Source organism: Protopterus annectens, chromosome 7.part0, assembly GCF_019279795.1.
Source record: "Protopterus annectens isolate FY-2018-M chromosome 7.part0, PAN1.0, whole genome shotgun sequence".
NCBI classification, from domain to species: Eukaryota; Metazoa; Chordata; order Ceratodontiformes; family Protopteridae; genus Protopterus; species Protopterus annectens.
The window spans coordinates 1521147934-1521168331 of record NC_056739.1 but is presented as its reverse complement, the minus strand read 5'-3'; positions in this window follow the sequence as shown (position 1 = coordinate 1521168331).

Here is a 20398-nt window from a genome sequence, read left to right as displayed (position 1 = left end):
TTTTGTGTTTTATAGGTATGGTTGTCAGCTATGACTCCACTACATGTTATGAGTATTTTTTTTTACTTTTTATATATATTTAGTTATATATATGTATATGTATATATTTTATGTGTATATCTCTATTTATATTATGTATATATTTTTCCATATATATGCATCTCCATACTTATATACGTGTGTATATGCATAAATACAAAACCTGACTCCTGACTGATTCTATGGAATTTGTTCCCTACTGTTGAAAATGACTCTGCTGCATGATATGTTTGAAAAAGCATCAGCAATCCTTACAACTCAAATGGTGTAGTGGTACATTGCTCTGACTATGGCGTATAGGGCCCTGAGTTTGAGAGTTAGCAGTGCTGATTATTTTGTTACTAGGCAGAACAGTGGCTGATGGAAACAGACTGATTAAAGCAGTTTTAAGTAGTTGTAAGCAGGTTTGGATGGATTTGTGTGCCACTAAGTGAGGCCAACACATGGTTAAATGTACAGATGCTTAATTTGTGTTAGTTTCATTTAGCAACATTTACTAGTGCTCAGATCCATTTAGCTGAGCTACCAGTTGCTTATTCACTTTTGAGCAATGCTTAAACCTGCTAAGCATCACTATGACCTCCTGTAAGGCTGACTATAACTAGAAATCAGACATATCCAAACTACCAAGGCCAATTGCAACCATATCTACCCATATGTATGCAGTTACAGAGCCAGTAACACAAGTCAACCTGTACTGGGGGTACAGCACACCTCATACACACATGCCATGGATACAGGCAACCTGCATCAGTCAGGATAGGTGGGAACAGTGACACCCTGTCCACAACATTAGTACAGGGGGATATGCACATCACCCACACTCCTTCCTGCATCAGTGGTGAGCATGGACATAATTCTGACTGATGGCAACAACAGCAAGTCTCCATGGGGCATGAGAACATCACAGTTTGTCTCCTACATGAAAACAGGCATGTACTCACAGTCCCATCACACACAACAGTCAAACACATACATGCCACCATCCACACACCATCCACATGGAAGATGGCCACTGTCATCCTCCTACACAGAAATGAATGGTGTGTAGTGGATTATGCCATTAAGGGTCCAACATTGGGGGAACTGGACAGGTCAGGTCCAGGAATGTAATGCAAGATGTATGAGCCATGATAGCTTACAGTGTTATGGTATAGTCTGGATTATTTGCAAGTAATATCCACTGTTGATGTGCACATGCACAACTGTATGAGGTCCTCTGACCTTTTTTCCTGTTTATGTCTTCCAGGTACAATGTCCCAGGAATATCTGCCTGCATACACACCCTTGGAAAATGATGCAATAATCCAGTACCTCATAGTCCATCATGCCATCCTTTTCGGGTGCAGGGCCCAGGATCTGCAGAAGAGGACTGTCCTGTGGAATGAGCTCGTACACAGGATAAATGATGTGGGCCAGCGCAACCACAATTATCAGCAGGTGCATCATCGCTGTACAGATCTGATCTGCCACACCCTTCAGCATGCCGCTGCAGTTAGGAGGGACCAGCTAGCCACAGGTCGGGGTCATGCCATCCAGCCCCCACTGACACATGCTGAGGAGCTCCTCGCCAGCCTTGGGGCACCCACCCATCAGCCAAGCCAGCAAGCTGAAAACAGCATATTGGAGGTGGATGCCACCCACACAATGGACGAGGAGTGTGCAGGTAAGGCCCTGGGGCACATTAGTAGACCACTGTTGCTTATCCATTTTCATCTGTAAAGTATCAACATGCATATGTCAGATAAGATAGTCTGTTGCTGCAGTGTAGTAATTATGAGATGTGCATAATCTCTAGTATTGTGGGTTTGTACTGTTGATGTGCTGAAATGCTGCTCCCACCCTGTATCAATGCCACATGTGTGGCTATTAATATTACGTCTCTCACACAGCTATTTAGGTCCCTTTGGTATACAACTGGGGCAGCAGCCTGTAGCTGGTGAGTATGGAGTTGTTTTGTTCAGGTTTGCCAATACACCGGCCATGTTATGGCCATGCTATTTGCCATGCACACATTTAACACACCTACCCATAAAAATGCATGCTGTACATATTCACTTATTGTTGCTGTTAACTGCACTGCATCACAGCGGTCACCATGGTAGCATATCTGAAGGGTATGTAAGAGTCCTGCAGTATACCTAACAACCTATCAGTGCAAGATGTATGGACAGAGATGAACGTAATGGTGGGACAAATGGCCTACAGTTGTGACATGTCTTAAACATTACCCTTATACAGTGGCTACAACAGTGTATACACCACTATTACAATGGCAACTGTTCCTTATCTAAACAATGGCAAATCACAATACCACATTCCACACCTTTTACAACCTGTAATGTGATCCTAACATGAGCAATGAATGTGTAAAATGGAATCCTATGTTAGGACAACAAATATGGGGAATACGTACCTTAACAAACACTGGAAGCATATGTGTGCACACACTCCAAATAACATATTGTGGAAGCAGCTTGTGAGGTACTGACAGTATTCACTCTTCTTGAGTACACACCTTCCATCAAGTACAGGGCCTCAATTTCACACCAAGTAATGGTCTGCTGGCCAAGAAGTATGTCCATGACATTTGCTCACTCACCTGCAACAGAGGCAGCTGTGGCTTGCACACATCTTACAAACCATGAAATGGATCCCATATCCGAAAGACAGCATTCAGGAGTGGGAAAAGTAGCCTTACCTCACCATTGCTTATACCATGGCAAACAGTGCAGACAGTGATGTATGTGTGTATGAAGTACAGGACAACATTAATGTAGAAAATAAACAGATGCCCATCCAAAATGGATGACAACATATGTTGCAAACTGGTCATGGAGGCTGCCCAGAAACATACAGCAATACTGAGGGACTTGCAGGAATGTCTAGCAAGTACTGCCTGTGCAGCACCTGTGTCAATAATTGCCTGGAATCTGCATAAGTGTGGCCTATGGGTTAGGGTAATCAGATGGAACAGTTGTTCCACATGAAACATAATCCAGGGCTCTCTACAGGTAGCATATGCATAACATCAAGTCTCCCAAAGGCATGTGTTGCAATATGTAATGGTGTCATGAGACCAAGGCTGAAACCTACAGACAGCATTCAAAAAGATACATGTGGTGCACAAGCAACACCTCACTCCACCTCAGGTCCACCACCCCCATTTTTACCTTGCTGGTGCAAGTGTACACCTTCAGGTTTGCTGTTCATTAGCAGGAACTAGGCCAGTAGACATGTAATTTAGAATTTGAAACACTGCAAAATAATACTCATGTGTGGCCCATAGTTGTGAAGCATCTGCAATAAGGCTGAGGATTGGGAGGGGAGTCATCCTGAAACACAACAGTGAACTGAAGCATATATCTAAAGCTCACTAAAAATGGCTGTATCTGAACACAGTCAAGGTCATGAATTGTGCCAGACATAACCCTGACTCCACAGCAATAGTGAAGCCACTGTGTGACCTCCAAGAGCTGTGCACATGAGCTGACCTTGCAATCTGGCAGAGCTGGGGGACATTTGTAGGGCGGGGTGACCAAATAATGGCAAGTAAAGATGGGCCATACTAGTAAACCCATTCCAGGAATAGTGCCTGCTGTAGTTCACTTAACAGGTGCTGCAACAAATCATTGTGTTAAGGGTGTGCACACTTATGCAACTCAAATATTGTATGCATCTCATTCTGCATCTGCACGACTAACACATTTGTTTGATACTGCATTGAATTGCACAGGTCCTATCTCACATAGGTGTGTGTAATGTTAACATATGCAGTATTGTGACCCCATTGCATATCATGGAAGAGGCTGGCATGTCAACAAGGGTGTGTACACTCTTCATATCCAGATTAAGCTTTGAAGGTTGTCAGTGTAATCGGATTTTATTGCTCATACATGCACTGCTGATAATGAGATCTGCAAATCAGAGGTCAGGCATTAACTATTGACATCAGTCCTCGTATCATCCCAGGTATGTGTCAGACAAACACATAGGGGCTGTGAGCAACAGAGCAAACATAACTGCCACACATACACATTCAGCAATGGTGTGCACTAGTGAGGTATAGTGCACAGTACATGCCAGTGTACTGTACAGGTGCACAGCAATACTGTGTACATGGGTGCAGTGTGTTCCAGGGGCATCACCTACTAACACAACTCATGCATCACAGAGATGTATAATGTTAGTAACAAGAACTGAGTATGGCTGCAGTGCATGCTGTTGAGTGCCATATGTCATGCATGTTGACTGTTGGGTAATGAGAGGTCTGTGTAATATCTTTGTGCCACCTCACTTGTAAGTGTGTGTGTGTGTGTGTGTGTGTGTGTGTGTGTGTGTGTGTGTGTGTGTGTGTGTGTGTGTGTGAGTGTGTGTAGAGGTAACCTATAACATACAGGTCTTAAATTACATTTTTTTTGTTTGCCCCTCACAAGTGGCGAGGTGGGTCAGGGTCCCTCCTACAGGCAAACTGATGTTACTGTCCATACAGACTCTGAAAATGATGATAGGCATGGTGAGGCACAGGCAGGGTTGTCAGGGGCTGAATCTGTGCCATCGGTTGACATTCCACTTTTATCCACCAGATCTCTGCACACAGTCACAATGCCCATACATACCCCATTACTAGTGGCCATAGATGAGGGACAGTTTGTGGGTGGTGGAATGAGACAGGAAAGTATGGAGACTATGACAAGTCTGTCTGTACACAGCAGCTACAGCAGGATGACCGGCAAGGTAGCACACAGGCAGATGTACAGGGGTGCTCATAGGAGGGCTGCTGGCCATTATGCCCTAGCGGAAGTGCCACAGCAGGTGTTACCAGGCACGTTTCGGACCATCATGGAGGCACAGGCACATATGGAACATTACATCAGAGAGAGTCTGAGGCTCCAGAGGGCTACTCATTCTGCTGTACTTGACAATATCCGTGATCTTGCTGGTGTCCACCGCTATTTTGCAGAGGTCCTGGATAGATGGTTTGGTGAGATGGTGAGAATCCTTGACTGTGTGGTGTCTGTGGTAGAGCATGTGGAGGGAGTAGGGCAGCAGCCACATGGATGTAGGTCAGCAACACCAACAGGTGGAGGTCTATGTGGACGTGCAACAACACATGGCCATTCCTGTAGTGGCAGTACCAGCACCAACACTGCAGGGGAGGGTGCTGTCCACACCACAATGCAGCAGGCCATGTGCACATAGTCCTGGCTGGTCCCAACAGGGACACAGATCCTGTGGACAATTGTCATCATCATGGGGGAGAGTACCATATCTGGGCTTCTGCCTGGTAGTACTCGTAAAACCCCTGGCAGGCACAGTTCCCATGTCCATGGCCGGAGACAGTGAACTGTCCACCCTGCCATGTATGGCCTCCAGCTGTCCAACAAACCCCCTGTATAGGGCAGTCACATGGCAGACGTGTGCATACATACACACACACTTCACCAACACACACCACATTTGCACAGCGCATTTAATAAAGAACTCCCTAACCCACACACATGATGCCAACCAAATGGCTTAGCCTAGGTATCTGGCAAACACATAGCACACCCTGTGCATATGATGATACCTGTGCCACATCCCTGTCATCCATACCATCATTGTAAGAACATGCTGATATGGTTCTGATGCACAGGGTGAATGTCCTAAGGTTTAGCTATTTAACCTGTTTTCAGCTGGAATGATTAATGCTTACACGTCAGGGTGTGTAGCTGTCCAGCCATGATGCATTATAGGTGTTATTAACACTGACTGATTGTGGTCTCCATACTGTATTATGTTTGTGTTCTAGGTGTCTGTGTGTCAGCAGGATGTTGGTCTGCTGTCCTGTCCTACAAAGGATGTAGCACTGTGGTGACAAATTGACTGTGTCATATCCTAGGTACAGCTGAACACAGGTAACAGGTCTGTATAACAGTTATTGCATGTGCCCCATGGCTGATAGGTCTGAGGGGTGTATACAGGTGAGTGCATGGTGGCTGATGTCAGCAGCTCTTCCACAGAGGCTTTGGTGTTGGTGCAATACACAGAGAATACTGTTCTCATGGATGTACTTAATTTTGCAGTGAACTCATTTTGACCTATGTAATTCCACCCAGTCCAAATTGCCAAAACATCACATCAGGAAATAATCAGTTTGCCAGTTTAATGTCATTGACAATGGTACTGGCAGGGTATATGTCCTCTTTCCCAATGTAGTGCAGTCCTGGAGTTGGTAAACATAGGTGTGCTGGTGTGGGTGGCACAGCCCTCCACTTTGGAGGGTGTGGGGTGGCATAGAACCACACATAGTGTGATTAACAACTACTTAACCTGTTAGCATAAACTGTACAGTATAACAGCACACTAAGCAGGGGGAGAGATACCCACAACAATAACCCCAATGTGGGTGGCTGTGGCCACAACAACCACACCCATGTATATATACCAACTCCAGTATTGCTGTACAGCTGTACAGTGGGGAAGAGGGCATTTACACATCCGCTACTAGTTTTGCTTGAATGTATTTCCACAAGGTGATTGCTTTGAAATGTTACCTTTAGCCAGTTAGTTCTCAGACAAATGATCTCCTGGGACATATATTTTCTGCAAACTGAAGTAGATCCCTTCACATACACACACACTTACTTGGCGACACTGAGAGTAGAACACCTACCTAGGTACTTATTGCTACTAATGTGTTTGGCTTAAATTTAACACACCGCAGAGCTTTTAGGGTAAGGTGTGTCCCGAGTTTCCTGTTAAGTGAAGAATATCACCAGGCCTTCTACAGTATGGTAATTGGGAATGTACTGGGTGTTAATGAACAATACATAGTATGACATACTGTCATATACACATTGACAAACACATGCAGTCATAGACACATTTGACAGATTTGGGTTTAGCAGTGCTAACTACCTTGTCAGCGACTCCATTCTGTTACAGAGGTTTTGCACACAGCACATGCATCATTCGGCTGGATAGTGTAATCAGTTACCTGTATGGTTGATGGTGACAGTGGTCCTCATACAGTGGACCTTGGGACATGTACTGGGGGGGGTACCATGGTGTAAAGACAGTATACCTAGCACCCCCACCCCACACTGGTTATTGTACTCACTGAAACCCATAATAATGCTCTGACATACCCACAATCACACATTGACCAGGACTGCAATGCAACCCCTTGTCTATCTAATCAGTGCTACTACAGGGATATGCATTTATTGCACATGCCACAGGGGATAGTAGGGTGAGAGTTTGTCATGGCTCTCCTAATGTCAGCAACATCACTATCCCTTATAATGTATGGCAAGGTTTATTGTATTTGGAGAATGTGGCCTCAGAATGCTGTCTCCTACAAATATGCACACTCACACACATACACACTCTTGCCAGGACTCAGAGGGTAACCCACACCTATCTACCCATTTGTAGAACAGTGTTATGCTGGTACTGCAAGCTCCAGGTAGCCCATAGGGTGAAGAGTGTAACAAGGTACATTTAATGTCAATTACAGCAGCAGTTTCTAATTATGGCAATGGGGGTGTAGTGGGTGAGAAGGCCCTCAGCATATTTTCAGCTACAAGTTTACAAACACACAGACACTGTTATTCTCAGTAATGCACACTGACACATTTGTCAGTACTGAGGTTCATGGGTGCAGGTGTTCCTAGGTGTGTACCAGGCTAATGTCCATGGAGAGATGAGAAGTGTAGGGCATGTGGGTACACTGGTATCATGCCACCTGGCATTTGTCAGTAGGCCATATATCAACAGATGCCACTTGAGTGATCCCAGGGTGACAGTTAAATTCAACATCCAATTATTTGATTTTCTCTTGCATAGGGCCAGTGAGGTGCTCCAATTGACATGTATGCAACATATATTACATAACATGGCCAGTGTCTGGGTTAGTGACCTGTACCCAAACATGTTCTGTTCACTGTAGTAGTTTGGTTGAGGTATCCATGGCATGTGGTGCATACAGGGTAGGGTTTCCTAGCTGTGGCATTCATAACACAGCTGGGCAGACATGTCAGTGTCAGTCAATCAGAGATTGCCTGTAAGCAGCCAAGATGGATACCTGGCATCTGTATATCTGTACAGAGGATAGACAGAAATTAGCTAGCCAACAGGTTATGCATTAGGATGAATGTTTTGACAGACAGACGTCTGACACTGATAGGTATGCCATTACTACATGATAGCAGCCCTCAATGACATGTCCTAAACACATAGTAGTCTACAGTTAATATCCACATAGCAGATCAATATCCAATAGGCAATACTTAATAACATACAGCTCACACACCAAGAACACGATAGTCAGTACTCAGAGTCGAGCTTTGCATACAGGGGTGTATGGTTCCAGTACTACAATCTGCAATCTACTCTTACTTGGAAAAACACTGTTAAAAGTAGTACCCTAATGATACAATACATGCAAGTTTGACTGCATATAACCTGGAGGGGTCTATGTTAAATGTTCGAACATCCAAAGTGTCAAACATTACATGGTCAAGACCAACTGTTCGACATTTGGATGTTCGAACATCAAATAAAAAAAATAAGAAAATCACACTTTAACAGTGTGGGCAGGGGGCCACACCACCCCTACTTATATATACCAACTCCGAGACCACACTTCAGTGCAGAAAAGGGAAATTCACTCTATCTGCACTTTACAACACCGTTGAAAGTCAATCTTCGAACACTTAAAATTTGGAACGTTTGGTCTCGACCATGTAACGTTCGAAATTTTGAGCGTTCGAAGATTTGTCATACACTCTAACCTGGGATACTCCCCATGTATGAAACACATACAAAGAGAAAAGATCGTGATACTAGCCATGTATACTCAGGTGTCCCATACAGTATACTCACACCCCTTGCTACTGTAATGACAGCACATAGAAGCATGTTATGGAATCAAATACACTTATTAAAGATGGCATTACCCTGCTATTTTATCAGACTGGAATGTGATCGGTGGTTACCAGGGCTGAGCTATGCTTATGAGGTGTAAGCATTGCTTAAATGTAAATGCTAAGCAGATTGGCGCACTGGTAAGAGAAGCCTACACGGCATAAGCACCTTTTGTTTAACCGTACGTTAGTACTGCTTACCATCGCGCAAACCCATGCAAACCTGCTTAAAGCTACTCAAAACTGCCTTAACCACTCTGTATCCAACAGTCCAACAGTCCTTGTTCTGCCTAGCAACAAAATAAACAGCCCTTGCAGGTCTTGAACCCAGGACCCTCTAGACTATAGTCACAGCCATCTGAGCTGTACAAATGTCTGCTGCCTGTTCAAATATATCATTCAGTACATGTACTGAATAGTAGTGAACAACTGCTTTGACTACTACAATTGTTTACTACTTGTTAGTGAAAATAGTGTTGAATCAGTCTTGTTTTTATATCTAAGTATACACATATCAGATTAATATGCTGGGATACATCTGTGAAGGCATATACAACACTCGAGTTTACACATAACAAGGATATGGATATATGTATACATATGTAGATATATGTATACATGTACATACACACATATATATTTATATATATATATATATATATATATATATATATATATATATATATATGTGTGTGTGTGTGTGTGTATGTATATATAACATATGCCAATAACATGTAGTGGAGTCATACATCAGCACCATAAGTCACAACCCCTTAGTACAAGGGAATGTAATGTAAGCATTGCAGTTATAAATGTAGAATGTTGCTACAGTAAGAGGGGTAGTGCCAATAGACATGTTGTGTAGGAAGTCTCTTCTGATACTGACATGTATGTCATCATAAAATCATCTTAGTGAAGTACCACACAAATCACAGTAATGATCCTGTGGAATACAGCAGAAATATGACCAATAAATGTTGTCAGTCTGAAACAATCTGGTCAGTCCAGAGGTATACACAGAACTCCTTAGTGCAAGACGAGTGGACCAAGCCTGACATAGCCATGAAAATGGGGATATAACACAAATACTGGAATTGATAAGCTCACACAGTTGATGCATTCACACCCTCCGGTCTGTCACAACACATATTAACTGGAGGAGTAGGGGTCCCAAGCCCACATACTTCCTACTAGTTAGTAACATACATCTTCACAGCATCCCACTGCTTTTTCAGCAATACACAACACATAGGGTGGCCAGGCAACAGTACATTTGACAAATATCTGGACATAACATCACACTAGGTAAATACACCGAGCTACTAGGCATATCACAAAGCACTGTGTAAACTACAGGCAGACTGCCACACCACTGACCCAAGTTTCCTATGGGGGAATACACATGTACTTGCAAATATAGCAGGCACTATAGGCATGTAACAGCAGGGAGTAATAGACACCAGTGTGAAAGTGCATACCCACAACCAATCTCAACACAGATAAACATATACATAGTCACATAAATATATATCTAAAAGTTTCTAAAATGTAAAAGATAAACATATAATAATAAATTATCTGTAAATAATCTGTTTATAAATTGTTAATTAAGAAGGATCAAAGGCCAAATTAGATTTTTATAAGTTAATAACAGTATATGGACTGTGTGAACAAAACCATCCTCATATTTGCCACTCACACATTATAGTCTGATGTAAGACTCTGGTATGGGACATGTCTCAGTCTGGCCCTACAAACATATACACTGATAGGGTAGCAGAAACTGGAGCAGCATGCAACATCAGATAGAACAGGACCAAGAACACTGACATCTACCACAGTCTGTACACAGGTCAAGTAACATATTCACAATACACTGCTACAGAATACTGACACTCTGTCAACAATCACCATAAATACACAGACCTTACTACTGTACAGACTACAACAGAATGTCCAGGTTTTGTCCTCAAATATAAGGCCTACTATACATAACATGTCTAGCAGTCTGATATATCATGGGCTTGTTATCAGGAATGATGTCAATAAAGAATGATATACTGTACATATGCACCTCTTACTGCATGACATATGGACAAAGGGTAACAGACTTGGGAGACAGAGGCACAAACACGGGGCCAATATTGACATATTGCTGTGATAAACTGAAAAAATTCCTGGTGTAACAGGGCTTGTTGTGACATATTTCTTCTGAGAGATATGAAGTCAGTAACACACATGGATGTCACCATTTACTGACTGCAATCATCAGAGTATGCTACTGCATTTCTAAAGATAGGAAATGTGTGAGTAACACACCACATCTAAGACTCCAAATTCTGGCCAGTCAGCAGATAACCCTACAGGTGAGGTTCTTCAACCACATAACACTGTCATGCCAGACTTTAAATCATGTAGAACAGCCATATCCACACAAAACCTGTTAAACCAACAATACTTCAAATGTAGAACAGCAATACTTACATTCTGTCCCCATGTCTGGAACATCCCCCTCCTGTTTGTTGGCCTGTCTACACAGTGTATGTTGTAAGAGGTATTTCCAACTACCCTCTGTGATGCTGTTTGTCAGACACCCACATGAAGTCCTGCTCACAGTGAAGGAAAAGGGCCAACACCCACATGAAGTGCTTAGTTATAGGGGTGAGTTTCCATGCAATTGGCTATAGGAATGATACCACAGCTGTTCCACATGCAATTAGCAAGTGGGGGACTCCAATTTGTGCACAGGCCATCAGGTGATCATGAGCATTACCTACAAAAGTGAAGCTGCTGCCTATGCAAAACAGATGTACTTTTCCACATCCACCAGACAGGGAGAGTGAGAGAGAGACAGAGAGAAAGTAAGAAAGGAAGAGAGTTAGAACCAAGCGTGTTTGTGTATAATCCGTGGGTGGAGAGTGGTATCTGAGTATTTTAATGGTTGCCTATATTGTTTACTAATCCATACTGTCACATAGTAATTGCACATGGCAGTACACATTTATGGCTGTGGATTGTCTACTGTGTTTGAAAACTGTTGGTCTTGTAATGTGGACATTGGGACATATAAGTCCTCAATATAATGATATAGCAAAACCCACACTGCAATGGATCCTGTCATTACACAATCACCCCAACATCCACACAGGACACTGATGACACACTCACACAAACTTACCATTACTGAGTTTCAAACCCCTACCTGGCTATGTATTGCTATTACAGTGTTACACAGTTACTGAATGCGCAATGGAGCTTACATGTTGGAGAGCTGCCTAAAGGTATCTTTGAAGGTGAGTGACTTCAGCAACAGTGCTAAAGGAGGGGTAAGGGAAGTATAGTAAGTGTGAGTGTCCACAAAATCAGATGTCAACAAAGACACACACACACACACACACACACACACACACACACACACACACACACACACACACACACACACACACACACAGTCTCTCACAGAAACACACACATTATGACAGTTGGCAGGACCAGGATTAGAACTCTTACCGAATTAGTTTGTTACACTACAGTATTACACAGTTATTGCAAGTGCCACAGAGCTTATAGGGCTGAAACATGGCCAAAGGGTTATTCAAGGTGACTGACATCAGCAGGCATGCTAAAGTATGGCAATGGAAGGTGTAGTGAGTGTGAAGGGCCTCAAAATCATTCATCTCCACACACACATGCATACACGCACACACACACACCCACACACACACACACACACACACACACACACACACACACACACACACACACACTTGCCAGTACTGAGATCCATAGGTTCATTGCTTTACAGGTGTGTAGTAGGTGAATGTGCCTAAAGGCTGTACAAGGCTAGACCAAGAGAATACCTTGGTATCAAGTCACATGACAATAGTCCCCAGTGTGGCTCAGGGGTGTAGTCCCTGGAGTGGTCCCCAGGGGTGGGTATTGTATTCACCGTCCACTCATCTGGGTTACTATTGTGGGTGGCCAGTGATGTGCACTGCTTCCCATCTATGTGATCTATATTCCATAACATGGTTAGTGTCTGGGTTGTGCACACATCCCACGCGCATGTTCTTTGACATGTGGAAGCATACTTGATGTCTCTGGGGCATGTTGTGTGGACAGATAGTTATCTTCTGATGTAGCATTCCTGACCTTATTTGGTGAGACCTGGCTATGTAACTGAGGCCGTGCTTGCACCTACATTGACAGCATGATACGAGTATTCAGTGGAGTTAGTGGCATCTGTCCATACAGGGCATGTGTATAAGGCATGGTATTCCTTTTGTGGGTTACATTTGCAGACTAAACAGTTGTTTCAGGTGTCCAGTGGGGAACATGGCAAAAGGACCACTGTACACATTTCTTTGCCTACTGAGGGGAATGGAACAGGGTGCCATGTCCTTTTACTTGCTGGATAACACACAGTCAGGAGCTGTCACACATCAAAGTACTTTCTAATGTCAGTGGCACTGTTGTGGTCAACAGGCATGTAGTCCACTGCAATCACACCATGGTTACTATCTGTGAGGCAATATGCAGAGAACTACCAATATAGTGGTTGTTGCCTAGCCAAGTTTGCTTGTGTATGAGACGTGGGTGGAGAGGGTTCTCTGAGTAATAGAAGGGTTGCCTATATTGTTCAGCAATCCATAATGTCACATGTAGGGCTATGGATTGTCTACAGCAACATCTCTGGTGTTTGACATCTGTTGGCCTTGTAAGGTGGACATTGCGACATATACTAGGTAATCAACATAATAATTTAGCAAAACCCACCCCACAATGGATACTATTATTACACAATCACAGCAACCTCCACACAGGATAATGATGACAGACAGGCACACACTTGCCAGTACTGAGATTCAAACCTCTACCTAGCTATGTATTGCTACTATAGTGTACCGCATTTATCGCACATGCCATGGAGCTTAGAGGATGGATGTGTTCCCAAGGTACTTCTAATGTGAGGAACCCCAACAGACCTTGTAATTACTGGCATTGGGTGATGTAGTGGGTGAGAGATCCCAAAGATAATTTTACCCTGCACACACATTTACATTTGCCAGGGGTGAGGTTCAGACCCCTATCTAACAATCTTTATGGACCATTATGTTACACATTTATCACATGCATCACTGACCTTACTGCTAAAGTCAGGCTCTGAGATGTGTACTGGGTGTAAATGTGGCCAAAATCTTTGAGGTACAGACATACATATGTACACACACAAACACTTGCGATGGATGAGATTCAAACCCATACCTATGTAGTTACTGCTACTACATTGTTCCACATTTATGGCATGCACCATTGAGCTTACATGTTGGAGAGCTGTGCCAAGGTATCATTGAAGGTGACTAACATCAGCAGCAGTGCTAAAGGAAGGGTAAGGGGAGAGTGGTAATTGTCAATGTCCATAAAATTAGATATAATCAAAGACACACACACTCTCAAACAAACACACACAGTTTCACAGTTGCCATGTATTGGATTAGAACTCCTACCTAACTAGGTATGCTACACTATAGTATTACACAGTTATCACAAGTATCATGGAGCTTATATGTTGGAGAGCTCTCCGAAGGTATCTTTGAAGGTGACTAACATCAGCAGCAGTGCTAAAGGAGGGATAAGGGGAGAGTAGTAAGTGTCAATGTCCATAAAATCAACTATCATCAAAGACACACACACTCTCTCGCACAAACACACACAGTTTCACAGTTGCCATGTCTGGGATTAGAACTCCTACCTAACTAGTATGCTACACTATAGTATTATGCAGTTATCAGAAGCACCATGGACCTTATAGGGCTGTTACTTCTCCAAAGGGTTAGTTCAAGGTGACTGACATCAGCAGGCATGCTAAAGTAGGGCAGCGGGAGGTGTAGTGATTGTGAATGGCCTCAAAATCATCCATCTCCACACACACACACACACACACACACACACACACACACACACACACACACACACACACACACACACACACACACACACACACACACACACACACACACACACACAGAGTTTCACAGTTGCCATGTCTGGGATGTGAACTCCTACCTAACTAGTTTTCTACACTACAGTATTACACACATTATCACAAGCACCACGTAGCTTATAGGGCTGAGACTTGGCCAGAGGGTTATTTCAAGGTGACTGACATCAGCAGGAGTACTAACATGGACAATGGAAAGTGCAGTGTGCGTGAATGGGCCATAAACCATTCCTCTGGAAACACACACACACACACACACACACACACACACACACACACACACACACACACACACACACACACTCAGTCACATACACCTTTACATTTGACACGACTGGGTATACAAATGCTAGATGAATACTGATTTGTACTATCGTGTTACACAGTTATCACTAGCACAACAGATGCTATAGGGCTGAGGACTACCAAAAGCAATGTCTACAGTGATTGACATCATCACATCATGTGATATTAGCCAATTGGATGCATCGTGGGTGGGACAGGCCTCATAATGGAAATCTCTCTGTCACTGTCTGTCTCTCTCTCTTCCCACATCTCTGTGTGTGTATGTTTGGCATATTATAGTGTGTTGGCCTTGGATATGTGTGAACATTCCTATCCAATGTTTGTGCAAAGCATGAATGGTGTACAATGTGGTGTGTGTGCACAGACATGTGGGACTGACAGATATGTATAGTCCACTGTGTTGTCAGACATGGGCTTCATTTCTCTAAGTGTAGAAGCATGCCCAGTATGACCTTCTGTATTGAGTATGTGAATCCATTCCAGGTAGGTTGTATTCCAGTCCAGGGCTTGGTGTTCTAAACCTACAGCTGTCAACCTGTTTCTGCAGGATATCTGTAGATAGGTTGATAATATGGAGTCACAATGGGCGACAGCCGATAGTGAGATACTGTAACTGTTACTATCTGTGCTACTTGTGTTACATGGTTGGTGTTAGCAGAGCTATTCAAACATATGTACTGTTTTACACTGTGATGTATTATGTCATCAGCTACTGACAGGTGTACTTATTTGCTCACAGTTATTTCCTGGGAAATACAAGATGAATGAAGCTGTGTCCAGTATTGTGGTCTGCAGCCTACATATTCTTGCACACTCATGCCATTCTGGAGGGGTAGCTGCTGCCACTTGCTGATGGATCTGTGCAAATGGTCCAGCACCTTGGTACTGTTGTGGCTGAGGATCCCCTGCTTGTACATCTATCAGCATAACAGAATGGCAATATCCTGCTGTGGCCATACCTCTCAGCTGTACAGATTCACCCAGGTTACCCAGAGGCAGGGCTCATATATCTGGTCAGTTCCCCTTCACATTGTGGTTTGCAAACAGGTTTGTAGCCACCCATTACTGGGTTTGTAGGCAGGCATAGTATGGGCACCCTTCAGTGTTTCAGACTTCACACACTCCATGACGTCCAGGCTTCTACACCCCCACTATGTTATTCTATCCTCTTCCTAACATTATGCGAGCGATATCTGAGAAGTATCCCTATAGTTGTCCCTTCATCCCAGCAGTAGTTAGAGGTTAGTCCACAGTTCATGCAGTAGGATATGGTGGGCATGCTACCGGGATTTGTCACCATGGCCTTGCATTTGGGTTCTGTTGACTGTGTTATTTTGTTAGGTGGGACCCCATGAGATATCATACATTGGCACTACGGGTGAGGCACAGGCCATTGACAAAGGACTGTAGGCCATTTGGTAGTGATGCAAGCCATCTATAGCAGACCAGTGTATTCTGTCACTCCTACATTTTCAGACTGCGAGCCAGTGGATTCCCCTGGGGTGACAGGGTAAGTGTGCGAGATGTTAATGGCAATAGTTCCTGTCCATATTAATATATTGGTCTGGATGTAGGCAGGGTGCTGCTTACAGCTAGGGACACACCTGCATGGGACACCTCTACAGCATGCTGCATTCTGTGGATATTCCCATACAGAGGTGAGGGTCATACTATACTCATTCCCAACAGCAAGGATATGACCTGTGATAAACCTTTGGCTGATGGTGAGGTGAGCTAAGTGCATGTGTGATATGGAAGCTACTTGCAGCTGACTCACGTATATACATGGGACATACCCCTTATGCTGCCTTGTGCAGGCACGTAGGCAGTCTCTCATTACTACATAACTGTGCCTTTTCTGGTCTGCCAGTTATTGGCCAGACTACATCAGTGTTCCATACTACTCAGACAATTAATGTGCTGCTAACCAGTATGTACAATTCCAACGTTGTGTGCAGTTGACAATTACAACATTTTATGTACTCTGTCTAGGGTAGTTCCACCTGCGTACTGTGTGTATGTATGGGCCCACATTCATGGCATGTCCATCTTTCATCTGGACAGTGAGTATGGACAACTGCTGACATGGGTATTGCTGAGAAGCAGTGTGGTTGGCACTGCAGTTGACGGAACATGGCCCTGTCATCCACAGTACTGCCCATAGGCCACTGAGACACAACCCTCCATGCCTACATGCTGACCACTTCCAGACAATATTGAACACACAACAACCTAACACACGGACCCCTGCATATTGTACACATGCAACAATCCATCCTGTAGATTGGTCCAGCTCGGGTAATCTGTGCTCCACTGTTATTACACCTCACACTTACATGTTACTGCATTTCTACATAGGATTGTGGGGGAGGGGCACACCTGACGACTTTAAACATTTGCTATGACTGTACTGGTATTTCAGGTACTCTGTTGGCTTCCATTTAATTTTGTATTCTGAAATATCATTCAGACTGGAGGCATATCAGTAGAGTACACATCTTAGGTTTTATTGACCTACATTTCAGTTTCAGACTTCTTACCCTTCAAAACTAACATACAACTGCCAGACCTGTTGTAGTCTGTCTGCGTAGGTCTGGAGGGGGGCTGTTCACCATTGCCATCAATTAGAGGCTTTAGCCCAGCCTTTCTTTATGATCATCTACACCTGTCCTGCTGGTTGACGCTGCTGTTGGGTATGTGGAGCCTCACTGACATGCATGTGTGTGTCCTATGGACACACATTTGGGCCACCACATGTACTGCAGTGGGATTTGTCACCTTGCTTAGTACCGTCTAGTATGTTGACACCAGTATTTGCTATGGATTTCATGCTGCCCATATAGGTATCCACTATCTGCTGCCATCCCATTCAGCCACCCGATTCCCTTGCATGCTCATGTCCATACCATAGATACAACTATCAGAACATACTACTCCATTCAGCAATTGATAGGAAGAGTGACTTACCTTGTGGCTGTGCCACTATTGAGGATGGTGCTGGATGGACATAGTACACTCCCTATACATGGTAAAGCACAGGTAGTGTCATGATTGGCATCCCTTTTACTGTATGTGTGAGTCAGAGAGAGGTGTCATTCCCTGGGTCCCTACCGTGTCAGTGTATGTGCTATGCATTGGCTCTTTGCCAAAGCCTGGGTATACTGGGCATGCCTCCTTCTGCCTACATGAGCAGGCTCAGGTTGTTCCTCCCCTGAGTCCCTCTGTGCCTGTGATGGCCTTGGAAATGGTGGGAGGCTGTGTGGCCTTGCCCCGTGCTGTTCCTGCTGCAGCTGTTTCTGCAGGATCATATTGTGTAGCATGGCACATATTATGAACATTTGTGTACATGTAGTTGGAGAGTACTGCAAGGCTCCACTGGATATGTCCAGACAGTGGAACCGTGACTTGAGCATCCCAAACACACAGTCTATTATGATTCTGGTTTGTGCATGTACCTTATTATTGAGTTCTTGTTCGGGTGTGTGTGCATTTCTGATGGGTGTCATCAGCCACAGCTCCAGTGCGTAACCAGCATCCCCCACTAGGTGGCCATATGGGATGTCCCCACTAACAAATAACTGGTACAGTTCTGTCATATGCCAGATGTGGGAGTCGTGATAGCTTACAGGGCTGCCAGTACACATATTCAAGATAATGCCCTGGGCTTCGCACATGACCTGGCAGTTGATGGAGGGGAAGCCCTTGAGGTTTATGTAGACCTTACCCCACACACTGGGTGGTGCTCTGATGTGTATGTGCGTGCCGTCTATAGCACCCACTACCTCAAGGTATTCTGCTATTTGGTAGAAGAGACACATATTGCTGGTCAACACCTCACGGGTGTTGAGGAAATATATGTGCTCACCGTCATGTGCTGACATGGCATCCAGGAACTGGTGGAGTACCCTGGATGTTGATGCCTGTGAGATCCCCATGGTATCCACTGGGATGGTTTCTCCTCTGTGGTTCTGTGTGTGAAGCGTGGCCGGCACCGCTCAACAATTTGCTGTAGAATGTCCCTGTCCACCCTATAGCACTCCACTATCTCCAGCTCATGTAGCCCCTGGTAGGTTACCCTGGGTCTGTACACTCCTCTTCTTCTTCTCCTCACTGTGGGTTGGTCATCAGCATTCACATCCTCACCACCCTCAGCCTCTTGCACATATTGATGTATGAAAGCAACAGCAGCCCTTAACATTTTGTTAGTTTTGTCAGGTAGCATTTCCCCATATGTGTACACCGGTGGTGTAGAGTTTGTGGGAAAAACCAGACTGGAAGGTGTTTGCATAGTCTATAGTAGTGTGCTAGGCTGTTCCATGTGTAATTGGCTGATTCTGATATATTTCACTCCCAGCTTTGCTAGTTCTCCTTGATTGACTTCCTACTGCTGTTTTCCCTTCCCATTGCCTTACTGTTTAAGCCCTGAGGCGCAGCATGCATACCCAGTGTTCAGATGTGAACAGAGCTGCTGTTTCCTGTTTTTTTTTTTTTTTCATTTTGTTTAAAACCCGGTGCGCATCGCGCACACCCATTTAGGCAATGTAAACACTACAGCCTCAGACACATCGACTTCCTTAGGTGTGCTTAGCTAAGGGCAAACATGAGCCACAGAGCTCCAAATAAGCTTGCAGCATGCATGACACTCTCCCTTATGAGGTCATCTACCTCTTATACTTATACACTGGTGTTGTGGCACCTACACAGTTGAGTGCAAGCTAACCCTGAGAGGAAATCTGTGACTCAGTATCAATCTCCTCATTTGCATAAAACAGAATGCTAATTCATAGTTACCACACTCACACTCAGCCTTCCCCCTTAGCAACCACTATTCCCTGGTATTGTTGTCTTATACATGCCATTGACTGTTATGGCAACATGGTTTAAAAGCTTATTTCCAACTTTTTTTCTTATTTTCAGGCTGATCCCATTTGCGCACCGCTGCCCTACGCTTAAATGACTGAAATCAGCCAAAAAAAAAAAAAATAAAAGTTATTTTTTATAATTTTGCAACTAATTCTCATGCCATTGGCCATATATCTGGCCATTGGCATGCCTACTAAACTGAATACATGGTTTCTTTGGAGCTGTCATGCCTCCATTTTGTAATTTGCAATAATGTATTCAGTTAGTAACCGAATAC